Below are 25,458 nucleotides of genomic sequence, written 5' to 3'. Positions count from 1 at the left end.
AAGGTGGGGAGGTGATTTAGAAATGTACCCCCCTCCTCCTCCAAGCTACCCTTTCATTCTACAGGAATGGCTCCAGGATCCCACGGCTAGACTGGTAATTGAACTCAAGACTCTCAAATGTGTATCTATTAACACTTTCATTAGCCCTTTGTGGTTTGGCAGGGGATCTGCATTATGGATTTTAACATAGTGGGTGAGCACATTTGGACACTACTTTGGGACAAGGCGTAATCATTTTTAATGCCACAAAGCTCCTTATGCGCATACACCTATAGCTCTGAAATTCTGTACTCTGCTTGGAAGGTTTCAAAGCCTAGCAACAGCTCCGGGCTTGATCACTTTACATAAACTGTAGCTGAGAAAGGTGCCTTCAGCTTTGAGAGCAGTAATTCTTATTTAAGCTCAAGACACCCTGTTTCCATCTGTTCTCAGACTCTCAAGGGCATCTCACACTTGATGCAAAGGAAGTTTCAATCCATTTTAGCTTTCGTCGACTGCAAGCAAACAAAAACAGTAAATCGCCAAGTTGTCGGAAAGGCCTGTATGGACTTGTCTGCACACAATATAGTTTTGGAACTGTGCAGAAAAGGCCAGTCTAGGATCACAAATCCCGTTGGAAGCTTGTTGGTACATGCTCTAGTGCCACACAGGTGTGCAAGGCAAGAGTTCTCCATCTCCAAGATGCAGGTGGGGGAAAAGCAGCTGGAGCTGACAATTTGAGGGCAGGAAAATGGCTAGAGGCGAACGTGTTTCACCGCCACCATTGCCATCTTCCTGTGAAATTGCAATCTAAGCAGCTGCATTTCGTAAAACAAAAGCCACCGGTAAACACGGATAACAGAACTACAGATTGCTTGTTGTTCTATCATTAGGTGTTGGAGCACAGGGCTGTGCACACACAACATTATATCCAACATTCAATGTACACTGCCATCTTGCTTTTGCTGCTTCGTGCACACATACAATCTAGACCCACTGCATAGTTTGAGTCCCCCCCAAAAAACTTTCCCACAAATTAGTTTCAATCGAGAAATAAAATACCAGTGCAGGTTGATTCTACATTACAATCCATTGTGTCCGAAGGGAAGGATGTGCTTCCAACAACCGTGTGTGTGTGTGTGTGTGTGTGTGTGCACCCCCACACCCATGTTGTGGGTGAGTGCAAATACCAAGGGAGAAATCCAACATCATGCTGTTGATTGTTCTGTCTGGGCAAACATGTTAGCTCACCAGATCCCCAACTCTGGCAGTTTTCCTGATGTAGCCAATTTCAGATGGGCATGGAGGAGGAACGGAGTGCTTCCACTGATGGGACTCATGATCTGAATCCTGCCTCAAGATCACAGTTACCTTCCTCCTGTTGTAACGTGGGGATCGTGATTCAGCAAGTGATTTCAGCTCTGACATAGCAGGCAGGAGACAGCTTCTTATTCAGACAAACAAGACTGGGGAACTGAGGAGAGAGATGCTACATTATATAGAAAGACTGGCTAGAAGGGATATATTTTGGAGGGAACAATCTCAAGCAATCACAAAGATGCCTTTTGGTGGGAACCAATAAGACTGAGGATCCAAATGCAGCGACTTAAATGAACCAATATTAGCTGTTCCTTCTGGAACAGGAAGGCAGCTAGTTTTCCCTAATGTGAATATAGACACTAATAATACAGATATGATTACCCTTGAATCAATACACAACACCTACTTCATTCACCTGGGGGATGTGCAGGGACAAAAAAGCATGGATAACCAATTGCCGTATTTTTTTCGTGTATAAGACACCCCCATGTATAAGACGCCCCCTATTTTGGGGGACTCCAAATTAAGAAAACACCCCTCAGCACTACCCATGTATAAGACGAGCCCCAATTTTAAACCTAATTTTTTGGTTAAAAAAAAATCTAGTCTTATACACGGAAAAATACGGTATGTGGTGGGTTTTCAAATAAGTGTCATGTAGCTGCAGTCACCGCTGTGGGAGGAAGGATCTAGACTCAACCTAGGCTGAAAGCAGCATGTTGGGGATGAGAGCATGGAAGATTCCATATAGAGGAAAAACTTATGTGCATCACAATTTCATGCACACTGCCAGTGGATATACTTTGTAACAGCAAGTTGTTATTGTTATGAATACCAGGTCCCTCTGCCAATTGGCAAGAGGGGCTGGTTCACAAAAGAAAAGTGGCTTCAGGCCGCTTACATGCTGTCAGGGAACCGTCAGTTCCTAGTGGGGCGGTGCAGGGGCTGTGCAAGTACTGTACAGAGAGCCCCAGCGCCGCGGGGACAGCAGCAACACCTCCAGTGGGGAAAGCGGGACGTCCTTTAGCAGGGAGGAGAGACAGGAAGCTAGTCAGGTGAGGAGGGGGCTTGAGTATGCTGCACAGCCCCAGCGCTCACCTCGTCAGGCAAGCAGGGAGGAAAGCGAGACGCTTCCGTCGCCCCAGTTGCGTAGAGGGGTGAAATGCAAAGAGGGGAGGAGGAGGTTTGGGGTGCCGAAGTTCTTTTGCTGGGGGCGCTCCCGAAAAGCGCCACTTCCGGAATCTGGGAGTGACTAAGCAGCTCATGGATTTTGGAGCTCTGCACTGTACATATTTGCACTATTAAACTTGTAAATAGAAGGAACGGAGTCCTGCCTCGTTACTCACGAGAAACCACCACCCGAACCTCAGAGAGTCGCATTAAATATTAAGAACCATCACTTAAAAGGGAAAGCAGAGACTGCTGCACTGAAGGCAGCCCTCTGCAACTTGTGACCCACAAGAGCTCAATAAACCTTTGCTTTCTGTTTTGCTGCCAATCTGGGGCTGCAAAAATGTGTGTGTGTGTGTGTGTGTGTGTGTTCCTGAGCAGACAAGCAACAGCAGCTTCTGGGGCTAAAAGAGGACTGGGCCACCATTTGGCAGGGAGACGAGGGGCAGCAGCAAGGCGTTGATTCTTTGCGTGCCACACAAGCTACCCTACATCTCTCCAAAGCTGGATGGGGAAGGATGACAGCCAGGCCACCACCTTGACAGCCAGGATGACAGCCAGAGCATCTGCCTTGCATGCAGAAAATCCCAGGTTCAGTACCCTACATCTGGGCTGGGAATGTCCCCTGTCTAAAACCCTGGGGAGTTGTTGCCAGTCAGTGTGGACAGTACTGAGTTAGATGGACCAGTGGTTTGATTTGGTCTAAAGCAGCATACCCAACTCCTATGCAAGCCTACTATCCTCAGGTGTGCTACTTGCCAATCCTACCAGTGTGGAAGACAAACTCAACTCCTAATCCAGTCAGCTTCTAAACTTGGAATGGGTGTGTTCATCCACCTCAGGCGGCCAAATGTTTTGGGTCAACCAAAACAATACTCTTCACATCAAAAGGCCCTAATCTTTGGTTCCTTTAGGACCAGCATTTGGAACTGTGTCAATAATTGTGCACACAAGAAGGCATATAAAGGACATTCACTTCTCCTCCCACTCTAAAACTACATATACTCCATTTTTTGTGCTTCAACAGACTTCTAAACTTCAAGAACACAGCTAAGATCTGCCTCCAGAGGTTTATTTTCTCCTGGCCTTAATAGATGTCGACAGTGTAATGTATTTTACCTTGACCACCAACCCAAGAAGGCCCACTGTTGGCATTTTCTTGACAAGCTCCTGGATAGAAAATCCTCTCTGCTGAAAAAAAATGCACAAAAGGAAACAGAGACGCGTGCCACTGCTTTTAAAACAGAGTTCCTTTAAAACAAACACATGAAATTATACAAAACCTCCTTGGGGGATGATTAAGGAAGGAATTGCTCTTGGCCTACCACAACATGTTTTCATTTAGCCACTAGTCACATTCAGCAGTTTTTGTACCTCCAAGTATTCACTGTCAAACCAAGTGAAAAACATTATCTACACATTTATTTTAACCAATGGAAATAAAAACACTATTTTATATATGTAGAAGGACTCCAGTCCCTGGAGGCTGATTGTGAAAATTATATAGTAAACAAGGGAAGGAAAAGAAGAGAATCCAAAGTTACTAGGGGTAGAGGAGAAATTCAAAAAGTTGAACTTTCCAACACAATAAGCAAACTGAAACAGACATCCCTTCTCCAAAGTTTGAAATGCGCTTCTCCAGTCAATTACTGTGTACAAAACTGTGTATATGAGGGTAGAACATGCATAAACACATATATATTGGTTGAAAGAATATACAGAAATGCATTGTATTAGTGGAAATTGTTTTGTAAAATTGCATATATTAGGCAGAACCGCATACAAAAATGTGTATGTCAGGAATGAATTCTCAATAAAATGCTGATGAATTTTCTTAAGGACTTTTTTAAAAAAACCACAAACTGATTTGGAAACGTGGAGGACTGAACTTAAGATTGGAAAAACTGGGAGAAATGGAAATTGACATCTATGCCCATCCCTAACTTAAAGCAAAGGTAAAAGGCATTCCATAACACAACATAGGCCTTTAGTGACTAAGGGGAAAACTGCATCTCACTGTGATAAAATATGCACCATTTATGTATATATTTTGAAGACAAAAGTGTGAAAAGGGGACTTGCTTGTGCAAGTACTTTTCAATCCTTCTTGTAACATGACAGTTACAACAGGTGTAATGACAGGGTAGTGTAGCGATTACAGCAAAGAGACACCAGGGTTCTGGTCCCCAATCTGTCACATGGTGACACTGGGCCAGATGCTATCCCAGTTTATTCTACCCCACAGGTTGTTGTATGGATTAAATGGATGGGTGCTGGAGGAAGAACCATGGATGATGATGATGATGGTATAAATATCACCCTAAGCTCCTGGGAGGAAAGTTGGGCTCTAAGTGTAGTAACCCAATTAAAAACAGCTCAGTTTTATTTAATTCAATCTTATTAGTTCATTTAATTCCTTTCATCTTTATTGGATTGGAAGTTAAGCTGTTATTTTGCTGGCATGTAAAAGACACATTTGGCACACAGGAACTTGGAAGCGGTATGCACTGTGTATACATCTTACAAATATGGACTCATCAATATGAGGGAAATGACCTACAAAACAAAGAGAACCCAAGTGAACATGACCACACCGTGAGTGGTAAGTGTTTGGCAAAGCCACAAGAGTTGGTAGAACAACTTGGAAAAACAGAGGCAAATGTGCGATTTTTCTCAAAGCTGTGCACTATACCTGTAGAAGATTTACGGTAGCTTGCTTTTGATCTGGAGGAAAGCCCAAAAAATTCAATCTGATGGGTGCAGCTATCGTGCAGGTTCAAGCGTTCAACTCCATCTCAACCATTTAAAGGCATTATTCCCACATTAAGTTTTGCCACGATAAAATTTGCACCCAACAAGTTGAGGTGGTTAAAAGACATGGGGTCTGGTCAAACACACACACACACACAGCATGTGAAATTGATGTAGTAATATCTCACGGGGACCTTAACCCATATAAGAAGTGAACATCTGAACGTTCTAAAGCAACATCCTAGCGAAATCCTAAATAAAACGGGGGTTTAAATATTCCTCAGAAATTTGGGGCAATAGCTTGTTGATAGTCACGGCAAAAGATTTTAGCAACCAGAGCTGTCCCTTGAGCAGTGTGCAATTTATATCCCTGCTTAAATTGAGACAAAGTGGAGAGGTCTGACCCAAACAACTGGCACATACAGTATTTTAAAATATGTAATAGGATAGGGTTGCTCTGCCACATGTTTGTAAAACATCCCCATTTTGCTTTCATTATCCAATCTCTTAAAAAATAGGTCAATAATGGTCTGGCAGGCGCATTAGCTGGGGAACAAAAGCAGACAGAAACTGCTCTGTTATTTAATAATTCAAATCCCAAATGCTTAATTAAAAACAGTTTTGCTAGATGGGGAAAAAAGTGAGTAAGAAACCACATCTTCCTTCATGGGCTCCGCTGACTGGCATCAAAGGGTTGCCTCCCTCTTTTTACATCACAACACAGAGCATGATTTGGGGAGAGGGAATGTGGGGGGCCTCTCAGGGAAAATAAAGAGTGTAATAAAATACTCCTCACTTGGTATTCTTGTGGCACCTTTCTGCAACCTTAGTTTATACTTCAGACAACACGGTGCCGAGTTAAATTCACAGCCAGAATAGCATAAGCGGTAAAGACCCTTCAGTAGAATAATTCTAGAATGATGATTAATGTAAATTGCTTCTCCACCAGCCCACATCCTATTTTTCCTGTGGAGAATATAAATCTGATCAGGATTACTGCTGGTTTGTTGCCTATCTGCACCATTCTTTCAGGTAGCCTGGAAAATGGCCAATGTCTGGGGTTTGCCGTGCTGCCTTCTACGCAATATGTTGCCCATTAATAAGTTTGGCTTATTGACAGTAGACAACAGCACCTAAAATTATATACTATATAGACATTCATGGAACAGTCTCTCAAGAGTGAACAGAGTGCACATTTCACAGAAGAGTTGTGCAGCCAATAGCACATAAGAGGTTCACTGAGGGATCAGATGGAAATTTCTATGCAGCCCAGATGTCTCTAGGAAGACCACAGATGGGAAATGAGGGCAATAGCACTCTCCTCCTTTCCAGCAACTGCTTTTGACTTATGAGTTGTGTTCTACTGCATTGTTTTCTTATTCTGTAGCCTACTCTGGGAAGTTCTGGTGAAGGGTATTTCTGGTGAAGGGTATGAGTTGGAGGGTTGGTTGAAAAAAAGAGAAGTTGCTGGTACACCTAGCTTGACATAAGTGCCATGAATGCTAGAACTACCACAGGCTACCACAGGCAGCAAACACACACTCAACACACAAGGTGATGAACATCAACAAAAAGAAAGCACTGTGAGTTTGGAAGGATGAGTTTAGGGAGACGAACTGGCTGGCCACTGTGAGAACAGGATGCTGGCTTGATCTAGTAGGGTTCTTCTAACATTCTAGGTTACATTACTGAAATGTGTTATACGTAGGGCTGCTTCTGAAGATGGTTTGGAACCTTCAACTAGTGCAGAATTCGGCAGCCAGGTTGCTCACTGGGTCAAGACAGTTTGAGCATATTACATCAATCCTGGTCCGACTGCATTGGCTGCCAATTAGTTTCCAGGCCCAATTCAAAGTGCTGGTTTTGACCTATAAATCCTTAAATGGCTCAGGACCGCAATACCTCAAGGACCACCTCTCCCCATGTGAACCTACTCAGACCCTGAGATCATCTTCGGAGGCCCTTCTTTGTGTGCCTCCTCCATGTGAAGTCCAGAGGGTGGTAGTGGCTCTCCAGTTGTGAAATGCTCTACTCAGGGAGGTTCAGCTATAGATTATAGATGTTTAGGCCCCGGGGAAAAATGTTCCTCTTCAACCAGACCTTTGGATGATTGGCATCCAATGCCCTTTTAAATATGTTGTGGGGGGATTATTGGTTTGCTGTTGCTTTTATTTTTACTATGTATTTTGTGGGGATTTATATTGAAATTTTATGTTGTGAACCGCCCTGAGATCTGCAGATGAAGGGCAGTACACAAATCTAATGAATAATAATAATAATGCATTTTCATTATTGGGAGGAGACAATGCTTGGGGAACACACCAAGTCAAAGTTCCTTCCTCCTAAGGCTTAGAAGATGCTCCACTCGGGAAGACAGACAAGAACATTATTGTATCTTCTAAACAAGAACAGCAAGAAGAAACTTCCGAGTCCATCTAGTGACTAACTTAGCAGCACTTTCAACACCCCTCCCCATTGTAGCATCCATGGGTGCACCTGGACCTCCTGAAAGAAGCATGAAAAGGTTTTTGAACTGGCCTTCCGCCAGTTACCATTTCTGAGCTGAATCTGGCAGTGACATTATAACACTGCCTTTCGGAATAGCTATAGTATAGATTAGAGCTAAGTATTGCAAGAAATGAAAGGGGATGGTTGTTTTAATTGGAACGGGGGTGGGGGTGGGGAAGAGAAGAGGCATTTTAAAGTAAGTTCTATTTTCCACAGAGAAAAAAAAATCTTTTTCTATTTCTTTTTTTAAAACAGCCTGGAACATGAACATATTTGAAATGCAGACTCCCACATAAGTATGCCATCTGTGAAGAATTTGCAGCAAATCCCACCCCCATCCCGCCACAGTTTGATGGGGAGGGCAGGGAGAAATTGTATTACAATGTAGTATTGAGTTACACCGCAACTATTAGGATTTTATTTTATTTTTAAACGGATCCCTCAGGGTTTCAAGTCTGGATATCAGGGAATGTTGAACAGTTCAGCTGCAGCTGAACTCTCTGGGCATCCCAAGGCAGGAAAAGGAAAGGAGGTTGCAGATTCATGCACCTTGCTCAAATCTGGGAGCCCCATCCTTACGGACATGGGAGCATGTCCAGAGGAAGATTTAGGGCAGTTTTCTGGAAACAGCTGAATGAGGAATGGTTGAAAGAGTTGGGTGTGCTTAGCTGGGAGATGTGACAACAGTCTTCACATATCTGATCTGCTGTAATGGATTACTTTCTGGGCCCAATTCAAGTACTGGTTTTGACCTATAAAATCTTAAACGTCTCAGGACCACAATACCTCAAGGACCCTGAGATCATCTTCTGAGGCCCTCCTTGATGTTCCTCCTCCTTGAGAGGTCTGGAGGGTGGCAACACAAGAACGGGCCTTCTCTGCAGCAGCTCCCCGTCTGTGGAATGCTCTCTTCAGGGAAGTTCGCCTGATGCCTTCATTGTACAACTTTAGGTGCCAGGCAAAAACATTCCTTTTTAACCAGGCCCTTGGTTGATCTGATTGACACCCTAGGGGTTGGACTGGATGGCCCTTGTGGTCTCTTCCAACCCTATGATTCTATGATTCTATTCTGTTTTAAAATGTGGTTTTTTGGGGGGCGGGGGATGTTATTGGGTTGTTGTTTTTATTTTGATTAAATATATTGTGGTTTTTATGTTGATCTTTTCTGTGAACTGTCCAGAGACCTCCGGGTATAGGGCGGAATATAAATTCAATTAATAATTAATAATAATAATAATAATAATAATAATAATAATACAAGGAAAACAGACTTCATCTAAACATCAGGATAAATTTTCTAATGGTAAAAACTGCTAGAGAGTGGGACAGACTGCTCAGTGAGTGGCAGGCTCCATGTTACTGGAGTACTAAAGCAAAGGCAGACGACCATCTGCTAGGGGAGCTCTGATTCCATCCTGCAATGCAGATCCTGCATTGTGTGAGGGGTGGATTTGGACTAGATGATCACCGAGGTCCCTTCCAACTCAATGATTCCAAGGAGCTAAATAGGGAAAAGCAGAGCTTGCTGGAACAGGCCAATGGCCCATCAAGTCCAGCATCCTGTTCTCACAGTGGCTGATGAGATCTCTGTGAGAAGTCTGTAATCTGCACAATAGCACTCTGCCCACCTGAGATTCCCAGCAGCTGGTGTTCAGAGACATAATGCCTCTGACAGGGCAGGTAAAATATAACTATCATGGCCAGTAGCTGCTGGGAATATCAGAAGTAGGAACTCTGCCAGTCATATTTAGGAACGCAATGCGGCCAGCTTGGAAGGCCTCAACTGTTATGCTGCCTTCCACAAAACAGGCATGGGTTGCCATACGTCTGGGAATTCCTGGACATGTCCTCTTTTGGGGGGTCCTACATGCCCATTTGGGGGGAATTTTACATTTTAAAGCAAATGCCCTTCACTTTGGGTTTTCCATTTTTTTGTTTGTGTGTGCATGGGCGGTTTTGGTTCAGGCTCTGGCAACCTGGGCTCTGGCAGTGATTGCCCTAAAAAAGCTCAACAACTTTCCAACTTTTCGTGTCCAGATTTTTATGGTCCTAGGTATGATGGTCTTTCTGCAAGAGTCAGTAGCAGATACTCCGGAAAGAAGACACAGTATTGCCTGCCAGATTTCCACAGCAAGTCAACTGCCGCAACAAATGCTGTCCCAAAACCCATCCTGCTTTTGCCCGCTCCCTTATCTCCTGCTTTTGCACAAGTTCTGTTTCAAATTGGGACTCAGTCCCTCATGTTCATTACTTTCTCAGCATTTCACAGGAGTCCGGCCTCTTTGATCTTTAAAGCAATAGTTCTGAGTGGTGTTTCCTTAACCTTTCAAGTTCCTTCTCAAGCTTGTGGATAATATGATCCCCTTGTAGCCTTGAAAGTGAATTCCTTATCAGATTTGCCACACACACACACACACACACACACGTGTGTTATTATAGCACAGACTAGAAAAACACTTTCGTCTACCCTTCCACGCTTATTATTTCCAGAGCTCATACCAATCTTCAGAAATCAAGTACAAATACAATGGATTCCAAAACTGTGCACAAGGAAAACTCAGCTGTTCTTTTTTCTTTTCCTTTTTCCACATTTAGATTTCCACAGAGTTGTGTCACACTGAAATGTCACAAATGACTGTTTTAAGTAACTGAAAGGGCATTCACGCTAAGGCAGCTAGCCATTTTTACACAGCTTTGGAAGAGCAGGAATCATTTACCCTTCTCAAGCACCTTCAGTCTGCAAACCTGTGTAAGCCCCACTGAACACCATTATGGAGCACATCCTGCACTTTACTGGCATGACATATTACTATCAGTGTTGCTGCAGGGATCTCAGGTAACAGGGATGGGAAATATCTGTGTCTGAAATGTTGGAAAGCTGAATTTGTTGTACTGGACTGTGGGAGGTATGTGTCTGGCTGGTATGTGGAGACTCCTGCCTTGGGACTCCTGCCCAGGGTTCCTTCTAGCTCTGCAATATACCTATGGTCCATCCAGCCTATGACCAACTCAGAGGAAGACTCTAGAGTCTAAGAAACTGCTTTCTATATGTTACCATAGAAGTGAAAGACAAACAGGATGGTGCTGGACCAGGTTGGGATTTGGGTCTGATCCAGCAGGGATCAAGTACAGACAGAATTTGAATTTTGAAAACTGAATCAATTATAAATAAGGAGAAGAGCTTTATTGTATTTGGTGCTATGGTATAGTATTTTGAAGATGCAGTAGTCTAGAATTAAAATCTGAATAAGGATATACACAGATGGAATGATAAGAACACAAGAGTCTGCTGGATCAGGCTAGTGGCCCATCATTGAGCCCCTTCCTGTTTTCACAGATGCCCCAAATGGAAAACAGCAAGCAGCACCTGAGAACAAGAGCATGATTTCCAGCAACTGGTGTTCAGAAGGATTTCACCTCCAGCCGTGGAGGCAGAAGCAGAGTCTCCAGAATGGCTAGCATCCATTGATAGACTTCTCCTCCACGATTTATTTCGTCTCACCTTCTTTTATAAAACCATCCAAGCTGGAGGTCATCACTGCCTCCTGTGGAAGTGAGTTCCATACTTTAACTTCAATACCGGGGAACTTGGAATAATGAGTTGATCGCATTATTAATAGATGCCCCCTTTGATATATGGTGCGTGATGGGTGCTTTTAACAAAATCCTTCTTCTTGCATTACATATATAGATGGAAAATAATTATGTGCGTACATACGTACTTGTCTGCCTCAATTCTATTTGCAAGAACTCAGTTAGGGGGTGATCACATAGCTGAGCACCCCATTCAGCCATCAACACACCCAAGAATGACTTATTTGTTCCACCCGGAATAGCACGAAGTTTCCAAGGCACACACAGAGCAGTTCTTGCTCCATACCGTCCTAGCCTCCTGTTGCTGCATCTTCTGCTAGGAAGCACACGCGAGGCGCTGTGCCAGTTACGAGCGTGATTCATCATCTCCATGCTCTCCACTTACATCACGATGCACCGCCGCCAATTAAAAGCACAAGCCTGCGTATGGCTGGGGCTGGCGTCCAGCTGCTTGGGCAGACGGAACCCATCAGGTTTGATTTTTTAAATGTCTCTCTGGTGTCCCTTTGGCAGCTCCACCCTCACACTGTTAACATATCTCAGGCCGATAAAGGCAGAAAAAGCAGAAAGCAAAACCCCTTTGCTGTTTCAGATTGCAGATCAGTTGTTCATCCATCCGCTTTCACTTTTCTGGGATGTTCCACCCAGCTTAAGAATCTTTCTTTCTTTCTTTCTCTCTCTCTCTAGTAAGGAAAATAAAAGGGGGGGAAGGCGTTTTATTTTATGCAATGTTCACTTCCTCTGTAAAACTGTGAGTAAGTGAAATCAGCCTGCAAGTCTGCTAGTAAACAGAAATTGGGTTTCACATCCTTCCTGGACAAATAAAGTTTTGTGTGTGTGTGTGGTCACCAAAGCTATTCTTGATATGATAAGAATGACAAGATCTCACTCTGCCACAGATTACATGGGAAGTTCAATCAGAGTCAATATTACTTAAGGTCAAGCTTGCTTTTGCATTATTTATAGCCTGCACACGGAGCAGATTGGGATGCATGGCACGGGGGTATGGGGCTTTGACACTTTGCCCCCCTCTCCCTGTCCTGTAATCCCAAATACAGTACAGCCCTCCCTTATGCCTGCTACTTGCAATGAGAGGAAAGCTGTGCAGAGTTATCCATCTCTGGGGAAAGGGACATAGGCTAGCAGGCAGAGGAGGACTTGGAGTGTAAGCAGAATTGAGGGGCGAAGCTTGTCTTGGTGGGCTAGGGCCTACCTTGATCAGGCAGGGGTGATCAAATCACATAATCAAACACCCCAGTCCCTGGCTATAGAACTTTGTTCCACCTAAGCATGCATAGGGTTGCTTTGTGAACCTAGTAATACCATACTCCCATCTTCTTTCTATAGGCTGCATGATAACCTCTGACCTTGCTGTTAAGAGTATGAATCAGTGGGTCGGAACCCAGATCTGAGGGAGTGAACTTCCTTCTGTTCCTCTCCATTTTTACGGTTATAATAAATGCAGCTCCACCAGCAAAAGTCACACCATGCCAAAGCTGAAGAGACACAACCCTCTTTGTCTAGACATAGCAAAACCGACAACTCTTGTGTGCTTTAGCAGAATTGAAAAATGAAATACCCAAAGCTAGGAGACAGGCAAATTAGTAATATCTAAAGAATTTGAGGTCAAGATTCACCTAACCAGCCCCATCAGCAGAAGCCCTGTGCAAGGACCTCCACTTGCATCGTGGGGCTTTTCTCCCCCCTGCAATTGGCCCTGGGGGCAGCGGTTGGGAGAAGCCCAGAACAGTGTATGGGGGGCAGGGAGCACTGTTCTGTCTGGCAAACTGGAATGCTTGTGCAGGCAGAACGATTGGAACAACATGAAGTCGAATTCTACCTTCAGTATTTAGAACACACACAAAGTATATATTTCATAAGCTCCTATTTGTATTAGCCAAAATTTAAGAATAGTTGGCAGGCCACCCCTTCAACAGGCAGAGTGTTCTGGGGGCCAATTCTGATGAGATGCTCTTTCTCCGTGGGTCAGCAGGCAGGAAAAAAGAGAGGCATGAATCTGACAGGAAGATGGAGGCATCATTCCTATACTAACATACCTGCAGTAGCTGCTGAATCATTTTCAAGGGCAGCCCCACGTACAATGCATTGCAGTAATCTAACCAAGAGATTATCAGAGTGTGGATTACTATGGCCAGGCTCTGTCCAAGAATGGCCATAGCTGGCAAGCCACTGGGCACCCAGGGTCAAAGCAGGATCTAAAGTGCTCCTGAACTACATATGGTGGGGTGTGTGTGTGTGTGTGTGTGTGTGTAACCATGTTCAGAGCAGGGCTATCTAATTCCCAGACCAGAGAAGCACCTACCCACAGCATTTCCATCTTGTTGAGATTCAGCTTCAGTTTACAGGTCCTCGTCTACTCCATTACAATGGTCTGGCACCTCCCTGGTCTCAACTCCAGGCTGATGGATATGACCCCCTATAATAGGAGGTGGCAACTTTTTGTGCATGTACCCATGGTAACTATTCATTAGTTGCCTGACTCACTAGTCCCAAGCAGAAGCTGCAGTTGTAGAGCACACCTTATTCCATACTGAGAGTTCTGGCAGCCAGAAGTATCTCACTGCTGTGGGCAAATTGGGCTTCTTTGCCAGTTAACCTTTCCCTTGCTAATTTCTCTTAATTGCATCCATCCTAGAACCCAGCCCCACACAAATGGATTTTTGCAGCCATTTAAAATGTCCATTGATTTCCAGCAAATGTTATGGGAAGATTCAGTTTCAGGGTCAGGACCTTTCATGTTGTATTGAATATATTTAGGGTATAAATGCTTCTTTTTGATGCTGACAGAGTCCCCCTAACACTACACATGCATTTTTTAAAAAAAATATTATTATCAAGGGACTGATTCCTAATAGGGAAATACGTTTCATTAATGCATTTTTAAAAATTAAAATACTTCTGTACCACTTTCACAGCAATTCAGAGTTGTTTATAGTGAATGTCTTAAAAAAAACACCCAATTAAAACTGAAACACAACAACATAAGCACATCACTACAGAACTACAGAAAACAGTTTTTAAAAAAATCCAGAGCTAAATGGATGAGGTGGGTCTTACACCACATCCAAGCAGATGGAAAGAATTCATAGAAAGGCAGGATGGAAATATTTAGAGCAAAGAGTTGTCCTAACTTGAGGGAAGAAGATCCACAGTTTGTAAGCATCCAACAAGATCTGGAGGTTCACAGGGTCCCCACCTCTGCAGCAGGAGATCAGGACACCTCATTTGGCAAGTGGGTTCATATCTTAATCTGAAACATTTTGTCCAACTGCTATGGTGGGGCAGTGCAATAGATCTTACAAACTTGATTACAGCTTTTGGCATAGCACAATGAACAATAAAAGGTGGCAACGTGCAGAATACAAGCTGCCAAAAAGGAAACAATAAGCACACATCATACAATACTACAAAGGCATAAATGCCTGTGAAAACAAGAAAGCTAATAGCTATATAAGTCATGAAGCTCACTAGGAGGTCTTGCTTAAGAATAACCTACCATGCAAGAATGTTCCAATGATAAAGGTGTGTGTAATAGGAACACAGGAAGCTTAGAACAGAAAGACTCATGTGAGGCATATGGTCCTATTTAACCAGGCATAGGCAAACTCCAGCCCTCCAGATGTATGGTGCTACAATTCCCATCATCCCTAGCTAACAGGACCAGTGGTCAGGGATGATGGGAATTGTAGTCCCAAACATCTGGAAGGCTGGAGTGTGCCTATGCCTGTAACTTTTAGGGAGCTCTGGGCAGCCCATGGAAGGTTATCCTAGTTTGTCCTCCCAGCAACTCAGTGAGTTGGTTAGGCTAGGATACAGTAAATGAGCCAAGGCTGTCCGAGGAGTTGAGTGCAGCCTTTCGCGACCACCAGGTATTTTGGACTACAACTCCCATCAGTCCCAGGAAGCATGGCCAATTGTTAAGGATGATGGGAGTTTTGGTCCAAAGCATTGGGAGGACCCCAGGTTAGTGAAATACCGTACGGGCTTAGTGGCCGAATCAGCAGCTGAACCCAATCAAGCACTCTATCCACTACAGCACTCTTGACTTGATTGCCACACACTGCATTCACAATGGATTCCTTTATACTTCTCTTGTCTTTGGGTGAAAATGAACCATCCATTTAGTTGTATCAATCGACTCTTCACTAAGACTTGATACTCTGTCTGTGTGCATGTGTGAGGTATCTTGGCTGTGAGTCCTGGAAGACCTGCTCCTCTGCCTTTTCCCATCTGGCCTGGGATGGCAGAACCCTGAGTGACTCCAACGACACAGACTCTTGTTGGTTTTTTGTATCTTTTTTTAGACCTTGTGGTGATTTATGTGGAAATTGTTCAGTTTGGTTGCATATTTTTGATGTTTTATTTATTGATTATGACTGCTTTTGTTATGTTGCTATTATTATTATTTTCCTGTTGTAAGCCACCTTGAACATGCATAAACTATGGAAACGTGGCATACAAACAACATGATATATGTATCTTCCGATCCTCCAGTGTGTTAAAGTCTTTGCGTTTTATTTATTGAAAATACTTATAACCCACATTCCTCTCAATGGATAATAAGTTAACAAATAAGGCAACCATGCAACAGAGTTAATAAATGTAGCAACAGCAAATTACCGGTAAGGCAGCTGAAATCCGCCAATCACAGAGCAGGTTAAACAATCCAGACTGAATGCTCAGAGCAAATAAATATGTCTTAAAACCTTGGACTAAATCAGTGTTGGCTCAAGCTGCTCCACTTAGTGGAGGGCATTCCACATCACTGCAGAGAAATCTCTCCCCTCCACAAAATAATACTTTTACTTTCTTGTGAAAGTGATGTAGACTTTTAGACCAAAAAACAAAACAAAACAAAACAAAACAACCCCAGCCACATACAGGCAATGCATTTAAAATTATGAATAAGCCTTGGTTTAAAAGTTCATTTATTTATACTATGCCATTCTTCCAAATCCATTCCTTCACTTTACAATAGCCGTGTGAGAAAGATTAATCTAAGACAAGGGTAAGCAACATGGTGCCCTCCAGATCTTGCCGATGGCAACTTCTATCATTCCCGACTATTGGCTATGCTGGCTGATGGGAGTGGAGCTCACACCTGGAGGGTACCAGTGACTACTGTGGAACTAAGGATAGTGGCTGGTCCAAGAATGGTCTGCAAGTTTGATGAGGTGGTTATAGTTCCTCCCACCCATCTCCTCTCTAGTCTTTTCACCAGCCCTCTTCCCCTGTCTCCACAAAAGCAAACATGCTTGCAAACATTCCGTATCTCTTATATATTCCATCATGCATCAGAGACATTCACGCAAGGCGCAAATATGAGTTTCAAGAGTGCCTTTTAGTCCTGTGACAAAATGGGCTAGCAACAATTTGCATTCTGAACTGATCCAACTGAGAATACAGAAGCAGTGAATCAATGCAGAAACATGGCATGTGGCGCATGGGCATAGCCAAGGGGGTGCAGGGAAAGCAGCTGCCCCTCTAAATCATGTAAATAAATAAAAAATTGTGTCGCAGATAACTCGGTTCTGCCCCCCCCATAAATCCTGGCTACGCCCGTGATTTGGCGTATGTAGTCATACAGTTCCCCCTCTTACAGACTCAAGTTTGCAACTCCACTTGCAATGTGGCTGAAGCGTTGTTGTGACAAAGGGGCGACAGTTTCCATGCACACCACTGCAGGAGATGCAAACACACAGAATAGGCATAAAACATTGTGCTAAATCCCCCCGCCCCCCACGCACGTCATATTTGTGCAGGAAAATCACTTGTAAAGAAGCCCTAAATGTTGCAAGCTGGATGTGTGGCAATGCTGTCACATGGCTACATGCCAAAGAGTCAAGTCACATGCAACTTTTTGAGAGAAGCAGTTCATCATAAGGTTATTTTACCTCATCCATTTCACATTTCGACCCTCAGAAGGATAACCATATTAGTCTATCACTTTGTGCGTGACACAAAAGAAGTAGCTCCTTAAAAAGGCTGAAAAGTTTACCGTAACAAAAGCTTCTGAGGACGAGTCCATTCCATCTGATGCACTGAAAAACTAGTCTTTTCTTGTTTTGACATTGTCAAGCACAGATACACCCTCTGAACTCTTAATAATGACCAGTATCACTTTCATACGGCTGCAATCCTATGTATACTTTCCTGAGAATAAGACTGACAGGGGCTTGCTTTAAGAGCAGAAAAACAGAGGCTTCTGCTGTAAACTCCTACAAGAAATTGGGCACAGATGGGGTAATCCACTTTCCAACTACAGTGGTACCTCAGGTTAAGAACTTAATTTGTTCTGGAGGTCCATTCTTAACCTGAAACCGTTCTTAATCTGAGGTACTACTTTAGCTAATGGGGCCTCCCGCTGTTGCCGCACCGCTGCTGTGCGATTTCTGTTCTCATCCTGAAGCAAAGTTCTTAACCCGAGGTACTACTTTCGAGTTAGCGGAGTCTGTAACCTGAAGCGTGTTGCAACCCGAGGTACCACTGTATTCATATTTCCACTTAGCCAAGTCCACAGTGCCAGGTTCTGGACAAACCCAACACTACACAACACAGTATCAATCTGGTATATCAGCCTTATGTTGCTTGTATGAATTGGCTTAACTACTGACTGGGTTTTTCCTCATGAAATCTGTTTCATACCTACCTAGAGACCAGATTTTCAGTCAGGACATTAGATTCCACATACTAGTTGTACTTTGTGTACAAAATAAATAAATCGTTAAGTCTGCAACCCTAGAACCGCTTACTTGGGAGCAAGTCCCATTGAACAAAGTGAGACTTATTTCTGTGGAATGCTACTGTGGTATAAGCTTGCTATTCATTCATTTTATTCATCTTCCCCTGCTGTGAAGCAGCTTTTTGTTTTTGTTTCCAGCTCTTTATTATGTACCTTTCAGGCCAATAGCTTCAGTTCTGAGGCTTTCGTTTTTTTGGTGTTTTTTTTTTTTGAGCCACTGATCTTTTAGAAAGGAGAGGTTTATGTATTTTTCCTTTCAAAAAAAGTACATTATTGAAAGGAATCTCCAAAAGCAGCCAGAGAAGACTCCAAGCATAAAGGTCAGACATGTGGAATATACTACGATCAACTGAGGCTGCAGTTCTGTGTAAATTTAACTTGGAAGCAAACCGCACTTAGTACAATGGGACTTGCTTCTGAGTAAACACAGAACCGACGGGAGAGAAAGCATTCCTAAGTATGCTGCATAAATTATTATTGCGCACGAACAACTCCTACTGCTAAACAGTTACAAAAAAAGAGAGGCTTCTCCCTATATCGCACCACAAATCAGGTCATCCGAACAGAACTATATTTAGTCATTTAAAGAACAGAAAATAGTTCGCAGGAAAAGAAGCGAAGTACACAGGTAAAAGTTCTTCACCGGCACACTGCGGTCCCTCTTCCAAGGGCTGGAATTATAACTCTGGCCAGGCTAGTTAATATGAAGAGAGATCTACATTTCTGGAAATGAGAGATCTGCAAGTTACAGGATGTGTGCAGCGTTTGACAATCACAAGCTTCGATAGCAGAACTCTGCTCAAGATTCACATGCATCGCCTCTCGGTGGGCGAAAACCAAACAAAAAAGATTGCGCTTTATTCAGCTCATAAGTCACTCACCGCCAGCCCCCGGCTTGGCCCAAGCCTCGTACCGTCCCAGGACGAGCCGCTTTCTAGCTCCAGTTGGCGCTTCTTTCTCTTCAAAGTAAATCCATCTCTTTGCAAAAGCACTCCGAGGAAAAGATGGTCATGAAGCCGCCCCCTCCCCGTCAGTCACGCCTTCTCCTGCCCCCTCCCCGTTCGCGTCCAATCAGCTCAGCTCTACCCTCTTAAAGCTACAGCGACCTCTCTGTGGGGTTCTTTAAAGGCCGACCGGGACGATTATAAATAATAGGCGGCCCAAACGCGGGCGGGAAGGAGGCAGGGAGGGAAGAAAGTGATTGGCAGCCTTTATTTTTATTTTAAAAATGAAAGAGACGGAGACAGTCTTTTTGGTATCGGGGTCAGCAAGAGCGGGCCCACCTCCTTCAGGAAAATGGTCCGGTCCTGTCCAAGTTCCCTCCAAGAATTGGCTTTTAAGGTGGACTTACAAGGTGGAGGCGTTGCGGCGGCACCTTAAGGGGGCATTAGACCCGCTGCTCCTTCAGTTGTTTTGGACCCCTGCCCGTTTGCACGTGGGCTTGCTGGATCCTCCAGCAACGATTGAGAAGGGAGGGGCGGCGGTTTTATTCCGCAAATAAAGCCAAGCTAGCGCTTCCGTAGCCGTCGTCGGTGCCAAAGAACGGCACGCGCCGCTCCCAACTCGGCGCATTCCAGATCCCTGCCCTGTGTGCGCGCTGCTCTTTGATCCTGGCCACCCTTCGCTCCATCTTTTTTTCTCTTTGATGGGAGGAAAAGATTCATTCCGCTCACTTACGCTTCTTGCCTTTAGTGCATCGTTGTTGCGGGCTAGCATTGCGCGTCAGGACTCCAAAGAGCCCTGCCGGGTCTGGCCGATGGCCCACCTAGTCAGTGCAGCATCCTGTTCTCACACCTGGCCGGCCAGATGCTGCTGGGAAGAAGCCCACGATCTGAGCGCAGCATCCCATGCCACACTTGGCAGGGCAGGGCCCAGCACCTGGTATTCAGAAGTATTATGCTTATACCAAGAACAAACTCAGTTTGTCTCTAAGGTGCTACTGGAAAGAATTTTCTATTTTGTTCTGCCTCTGAGAGTGTAAGAGGGACATAGCCCTTGTGGCTAGTAGCACAAAAAAACAAGGAAGCCAGAGATACTGCTATGTGCTGAAAGCAGTGCCGGATTTAGTATAAGCTAAACAAGCTACAGCTTAGGGCTCCACTCTCTTGGGGCTCTCCCCCCCCCCAATAAAATTAAATGAAAAAAACATATTTCTAAAATATAAGATAAAAAAATAAAACCTACACACAGCAACAGTGTTTTGTGTTGTGTAGGCTCCTATGATGTACGTATTTTGTTATGTGCAAATGGCTTTAGATACCTATTGGGTCCATAAATTACCATATAGCATATATTCAACATAAAAAGTGACAATTTGTTGTTGACAAAGGACAGCTGGACATATAAAGGGCCCCATTACCTTAGGGTTTCATGAAACCTAAATCCGGCCCTGGCTGAAAGCAACTGAAATAATAAACTGAGAAGGTACCTGGTTTAAATACTGTTTCTGCCATGTAATCATTAGGTGGCCTAACTAGGCCAGGAATTCTCAGCCTCGGCACCTCCCCTCCCCTTAAAGCATTAATACTAATAGGTCTATCACAGAGGCCAGCTCATTAGTGGCTTCTAGTTATGATGGCTATGTAGTATCTCCAGAACCATTATCAGTTGCTGGGGGTCACAAGATGGAGAAGCCTGTTGTGCTCATGTCCTCCTTGTTGGCTAGTTGAAACCAGGTTTAGGATTGTATTCTTCATCTGGATTTACAATTTCTAGTTATTGCGGTGTGTGTGTGTGTGTGTGTGTGTGTGTGTATACACACATATACTGCATACCAGATTTTCCATGGAAAAAATAAATCTAGCTTTCAATGAGAAAATATTGTCATAGGATTGATGAACTGCTGAACTGGTTAAGTTAGTTTCTTTGTCAAACTGATGGCCAGTTAAATATCCCTATCTCTGTAACTGGAGGGATGGCCATGTTGTGATAGAGATTAACAGGAGATGCTCTCAGGAGGAGTGGGGTGGGCCTTTTCCTACCTCACCTGGCTGGATGCCTTACCGACCTAGGAAGGAGAGATGTAACCAGGGGGGTTAGCGTATGTGGGTGAGTTTTCTTGATGCTGGGAGCTGAAAGGTGACAGAGGGAGGCTTGACTTTCTTTGTCGGCTGACTCCAAAGCTATGGTTTGTGGGGCACCCCTGGGAACTTAATGGAGAGGCGAGATCTGTTGGAGTGTTAATGCAGTCACACACACACACACACCAAGTTTTTTGGGGTTACAAAAGTACGTGCATTGTCTATTTTCAGGTCATAGTATCTTTTCTACAAATCAGTTATGTCCTATGTGAGACATTGATGTTGTATACAATAGAAGGTTAGGGGAGAAGAGAGGTGGGTGGCAAACTTGCATTCCTGTGCAGAGTGTATGTGTGAGGTTTTTGTGTCAGGATCACTTGGGTAGATTCTCTTTCTATTCATTCATTATATTTCCTTGGCAGTGAGAGAGGTGGGGGGCAGAGCATGGTTGGTTGTCTTTAGTTGGCTGCAGTGAGATTTGTTTGCATGGAGGGTGGAGGGAGGGATTGTTGGGTCAAGTTAGTCATTGGAACTTGAGATGCCATGTGCTAACAGAGTTGTACTCGTTTAAATGCAAAAATCCTGTGCTTGTTCTGTCCAAAATTAACTTTGCAAAACATGTTGTGGACCACAACATGGGAACCTCCCAATGGGATGCTTTTCCTTGGCTGCGTAACTTGTGCCTTTGGCATCAGGAAGACTAGACGTTGCGCCAACTCACTTTCCTGCCACTTGGCATATCTGCACAGCAGGGAATATCTGGGAACTTGTAGTTCTCTGCGGGTGTGCAGGAGGGATGGTGACAGAATTCTCAACACCATCATTAAGGAGCACAAGCTTGGAATTGTTTGAGGGAAGCCATGACAATTACAATGGTACAATATGATGTACATTTGCAGTATAAATATGCCTTCAGGGCGCCAATGCTTGTATCCATCGTTGGCTTGTATACCAACTTGCAGCCATAGCAAAGGTGCTTTCACATACAGAAACCAAAAACTGTGTCCTTGGCATGTCATGAATGTAGCCTGGGTTTGGAAGGGGACCCAGGCAATGGTTCCAATTTTTTAATAATTTATTAGTTCTATCTGTTCAAGAGTTCTCATCCATGCACACATGTTTGGCAGGGATAGCAAAACAAAAAACAAAACATTTGCTCTGAGCCTCTTTCTCTGCTTACACTGATGAGACAAGTTGGCATCATGATTACAGGGCTTTCTGGCCTTATCAGGATGCTTTTTGTAAGACTGCTGCCTTGATTGACGATGCCTATCAGCCAATTCATGGCTTGCTGATTCGTAACTTGCAAGGAAAGTTGGTCATCTTCTCAAAGGCAAAGTTCTGTTTATTTGAGATAGCTAAACTGCTGAAAGCTATTAATGGCTAACGTCCATTTAAACATTCACTCACTCATTCAGTTCATAACTGATTACATTAAAAATAGTAAGAAGAATAGAACAACAAGTATCAAGAAAACGTACCAGAACTTTGGTGCAAAATCTAATTTATCATGATGTGTGACAGGCAGCTGGTTGCCCATGTCCATGACAATCCCTATTTTGGAAAACTTCAGTCTAGCCATGTCAGAAGTGGGCATTCTTCATTACTGGTGGAATAATGCAACATCTCAGGTTTGTCCTTGCAACAACCCTGTGAGGAGGTAGGTTAGGCTAACAGATTGTGACAGGCCCAAGTGAACTTCACAGCTAAGTGGGGATTGGAACCTGGGGTTTCCTACTCCAAGTATGTGTCGGCATCCGGGGGTCGAACGGCCAGCTGGCTAGCCCTCACTTGGATCGTCTCCTTCCAGCCGTCATGCTGTGAAGATCCCTCGACCTCTGGTGCAACATAAATCAGTGACCCAAGTCTGCTGACATGGGCACACTTTACTTGCAGAGCAAACTGCGCAACAAAATGAGGTTTGAGGCTTGTGAAGACATACTAGCACGCTACAGATTTATTATCATAAATCAGAAACATGAAACAAAGAAACAAGAAGCAAAAGCAACAACAACAACACAAAGGAAGTTCCAGTGCTGGAATGTAAACAGACATAGTCTGTAACTAAAGGTGGAATGGAAAATTCCAACATCCTGACCCTCTAACCCATGGGTAGGCAAACTAAGGCCCGGATCCAGGATCCAGCACAATGGCGTTCTAAATCTGGCCTGCGGACGGTCTGGGAATCAGCGTGTTTTTCATGAGTAGAATGTGTCCTTTTATTTAAAATGTATCTCTGGGTTATTTGTGGGGCATAGGAATTCGTTCACCCCCCCCCCCAAATATAGTCTGGCCCCCCACAAGGTCTGAGGCACAGTGGACTGGCCCCCTGCTGAAAAAGTTTGCTGACCCCTGCTCTAACCTTTACGTCACACTGGCTGTTAACGGAAGTGGAAGCTACCTTCTTCCAGTTTCTTGCTTCATTCTGGCCAGCTTTACTTCTGTATATTTTATTTAACAGCTTAGATATTTAGACTTTTCTAAATGCCCTGCCCCGTTGATTGGATTTCTTTCAGCTTTGGGTATAATCTGTCTGGGAGCATTTCTAGAGGAGTCAACACAGGGCTCAGGTAGTGTCCTGTTCTCCCTGTTCTCCTTGATGTGTGCAGCATTTCAGCCCATGATTGTGCTGCTGGAGGAATGGGAGCTTCTGCCGACCCCCGCATCACTTCTTCTACACGTGCCCCTCTGTACTTGCATGGGGAGGGATCAGATCTGCCCAGATCTGGTGGTTGGTTTAGGATTATTAACGCCGATGTAACTCTGCATTACAGTCACGATTTTTACGCAGTGCTTGTCTATGGATGGTTTTGCCCAAATACTTCTGGTTTTCTTTTCTCTGCATCACATTAGCAGTCACACACACACGGAGAGATGCCCATGTGAAAAGGGGATGTCGTGATTCATTGTAGAAAAAATACCTCTGCACAAAGGGGGGGGGGGAATGAACAGCGAACCTGCTTTTTGCCTTTACGATTGAACAATCAGATGTGGCATTTGACCGTGGCCTACGCAGTGTCATACGTGGAATAGAAATATTAAGGCGAGCACGAACGCTCCTTTTGTGTTGCTATCGAGAGTCGTGAAAGCTAGCGGAGAAGAAGCCAGCGACACCTAGTGGCCCTCAGATGTAACAGCGGTATGAAGAATAAAATAGAGTTCAAGCAATGTTGGAACACTGTGGGCAGCACATGCCTTTAATGTAGATTATGAGATGGGCAGGAGCATCAGCAGCCCTTGGTGAGGCAATAGGGGAGTTCTAAGCACAGAAAAGTGTTTTCAAGTGAAATGGTGGATGGTAGACAAACAGGCTCATTTTCTTCTACCTGAAACACATTGATGATGAAGGGACCATTGGGAAGACACAGATTTCACCACTCTGTTAGGCACCTGAGCATGAGTTTCTTGCATGCTAGACATGTTGGCTGCGTCCTGCCTCCATTGTTGGAAGCAGTAATGCTTCTGAACACCAGCTGCTGAGGACCATAAGAGGGGAGAGTGCTCTTGTGCTCAGATCCTGCTTCCTGGTTTCCCACAGGCATCTGGTTGGCCACTGTGAGAACAGGATTCTGGACTAGAAGGGCCATTAGCCTGATCCAGCAGGTTGTTCCTAGGTCCATACAGAGTCTGTCAGCCACCTAGATAGGCTCCTTGCAGAAGAGAAGAACCAACTGTCTTGTGGCAGCATAAACACTGACAAATTTATTGTGGCAAAAGCCTCCGAGGTCTAGAGCCGGTGCATGAAGATGCATTTCTCAGAATGCATGGGTGTAAGGGACAACCAAGTATAGAGGCCGGAGTTAAATGACAATGGAACACATAAAGAACAGTATGTGACAATTCAATTAGAACTTCAATGCATGCAAAAAAAACCACAACCCCTTAAAATACCATTGACCATAGTATTCTCCTGGAGCAGCTGCCCAGTTTACAGTGGTTCCAGTCCTACTTGTATGGCCGTCTCCGGGGGGGGGGGGGTGTTGCTTGGGTGATGCTGTTTGGCCCTGTAGATCCCCCAATGTGGGGTGCCACATAAATCAATTTTATCCCCCATGCTGTTTAACATCTACATGAAACCACTGAGACGGGTTATCCGGGGATTTGGAGTACAACAATATAAAGATAAAATACAGCCCCATTTCTACTTTGCACCTGCAGGTCTGGCAGTGGATTTGCCAGACCAGTGTCTGGTCCTGGCAATGGACTGGCAGAGAACCAATAAACTGAAGCTCAATCCAGGAAACTGAGGCACTGTTAGTGGGTGATTCCCTAGACTGGATAGGTGGTGTTCAACCTGTTCTGCACTGGGCTACTGTGGAAGAGGTGAAGATTGTCAGATAGCAATATATAAACC

At 44.2% G+C, this 25,458-nt stretch overlaps 1 protein-coding gene across 2 annotated transcripts in view; it reads right to left on the bottom strand.

Annotated features, from left to right (window-relative positions):
• MRAS (muscle RAS oncogene homolog) overlaps nt 1-19,032 on the bottom strand; it is a 43,478-nt gene extending 24,446 nt beyond the window's left edge. The window contains exon 1 of one of the 2 annotated variants that reach the window (XM_033161924.1): nt 18,966-19,032. The gene's annotated coding sequence lies outside the window, so the exon portion shown is untranslated. Of the gene's footprint in view, nt 1-3,588; nt 3,611-18,965 lie in introns of those variants that run through there. The other variant, XM_033161933.1, reaches the window with a different exon arrangement.
• Nucleotides 19,033-25,458: the final 6,426 nt, after the last annotated feature.

The sequence above is a fragment of the Lacerta agilis genome, chromosome 1 (assembly GCF_009819535.1).
Source record: "Lacerta agilis isolate rLacAgi1 chromosome 1, rLacAgi1.pri, whole genome shotgun sequence".
NCBI classification, from domain to species: domain Eukaryota; kingdom Metazoa; phylum Chordata; class Lepidosauria; order Squamata; family Lacertidae; genus Lacerta; species Lacerta agilis.
This window is presented reverse-complemented; position numbering and strand designations above follow the sequence as displayed.